This window comes from Triticum dicoccoides, chromosome 4B, assembly GCF_002162155.2.
Source record: "Triticum dicoccoides isolate Atlit2015 ecotype Zavitan chromosome 4B, WEW_v2.0, whole genome shotgun sequence".
Taxonomy (NCBI): domain Eukaryota; kingdom Viridiplantae; phylum Streptophyta; class Magnoliopsida; order Poales; family Poaceae; genus Triticum; species Triticum dicoccoides.
Window position 1 is genome coordinate 650,396,971 of NC_041387.1, and position 2,307 is coordinate 650,399,277.

Consider the following 2,307-nt stretch of genomic DNA (forward strand, 5'->3'; position numbering starts at 1 on the left):
CGAGAACCACCGCCGCCGCCGACGGGCATCACCGTAGCCACCGCCTCTCCCACGCCTTCCCGACACGCTCCCCAGATCCGCCGCGACCCCCTCTACCTCCTCATCGAGCCACGCAAGACGGAGCACCCCGTGGAGCCGTCGCCGTCGCCAATTTCGCCTCCGGTCGCCGTGGATCCTCGCCGGTGATTCGGGAGCTACCGGGCATCCCCGACCTCGCCCTCGCGCTCGCTGGTTCCGCGGTGAGCCCCCGCACCGAACCCCCTCCTCCCCGTGTCCGTTTGCCCCGTCTAGCTAGCTCGCCACCGCGCCCGTAAGCTCCTCGCCGCCGGCCATGGCGCCACGGTGGCACGAGCCCAAGCCGGTCACTTCCGCGTGCGTCACCGTGTTCCTGGTGACGCCAGGAGGCCGAAGGAGCCCTCCGCTTCCACTGCCGTGCACCACAACGCCGCGGCCGCAAGTTGCCGAGCTCCGGCCGCCGCCGCGAGCCTTGCTCCGGCGAGCTCCGGCCTTCCCCGCTCCTCCCACCTGTCCCACCAGATGCGCGAGAGCCCGGGCTACGCCCCGGTGCTCTCACACGCCGTCCCCGTGGCCTGTGGCGCGGACTCCACCGCGTCCAGAGGTCGCCGGCGGCGAGCCCCGTCGCCTGAGCCCTGCCATGTGGGGCCGGCCCGTCAGGTGATTAGCTTAGTGCTAATCACCGTTAACTAACCCCCCCCCTGACACTGACAGTGGGCCCCGGTGCCCCCTAACCTTTTAATTAAACTAAATTAACCCCTATTAACCCCCCTGTCACTGACGTGTGGGTCCCACACGTCAAGTTTGACCCGGACCAGCCCAGTTGACCGCTGACGTCGTGCTAACGTCATGCTGGCGCTATAATATGATTTCTGGAATTAAATTTAATCAGAAAATTCCAGAAATTGTTTTAAACTTCAAAAATTCATAACAATTCAACCGTAGCTCAGATTAAAATAATTTATATACGAAAAATTATCAGAAAAATGCAATCTTTCCATCTGTACTAGTTTCATGCATGACAAACCAACTTATACATGCTGAATATGGGAAAACACATTATGGCATATATAAGAGACCTAATTTAGAAATGCATTTGAACCTTTGGTTCAAATGGACTTCAAACCAAATGTTTACTAGTTACATTAGCTCAAACATCATCACATCTACATGCCATGCTCATGCATCATATTGTTGCATATGATTGTGTTTTGATTGCCGGCACCGTTCCTTCTCGATAGGTCCTGCTCCGGAGACGTTCCAGAGTACCTGTCTGTGAAGCAGTGCCTCCCTTGTTGATTTACCAGGCAAGCAAACCCCCTTGTTCATTTCGATAAAACCCTACTCTCTCGCTCCTGCTCTCAGTTATTGCATTAGGACAACAACGGTTCATCTGCTACTTTGTGCTGCGGTAGTTGAACCCATTCCTCTGCATGACCTGTCATTGCCACAGTAAATAGTTGAAACCCACTAGCATGTGTAGGAGTTGATTGAAGCCATTGTTGTGTTCCTACCATGCTATGCCTGCTATTGCTTAGAGTTGTGTTAGGTCTGGTTCATTGGGAATGAATTGGAGTGTTACGATATGTTCTGATGCTGAGAGTGAAGTGTGTGTGAACACGATTTGGTAAAGGTAGCGGTGAGAGGCCATGTAGGAGTACATGGTGGGTTTTCTCACTGGAACCGTCCTTAAGCACTGAGTTCTATGTATGTTGTCCAATGACTCGATACTACCACACATTGGAATGCTTAAGTGCCCCTCTCGACTTATTAATCAACTTGGTCTCTGTCCAGGAGTCGCAACTAGTTTCTGGTGTTTGTAGGTAGTGCTATTTTTCTACCAAGTGGCACCCGGCAGGGTGGGCTTGGGACAGACTAGGCACATGTCGCCTGGTGTACCGAGTGGCACCCGGATGGTGGGCTCGGGAACCCTGTACACATCGTTTGGGGCCGTGAGCGACACCCCGGCCGGATCTCCTTGCGGATGGAACCCGAATAGGCGATAAACCTGGACTAGAGTCTTGTGTGGTTAGTCAGGTCGGGGCCGACACCCTCGCCAGGCTTCCGCTTGAAGGTTGCCGAGATACATGACGTGTACATGGCGGTAAGTGGCGAGAGCGTGTGTGAAGAAGTACACCCCTGCAGGGTTAACATGATCTATTCGAATAGCCGGGTCCGTGGTTATGGACTTCTTGGATGCTTACATGGTACATAGACAACTTGAAGTGGATACTATAAAATGCTCAAGACAAGTGTGAGTGCTATGGATGGCCTTCTCGTAGGGAGACGGGG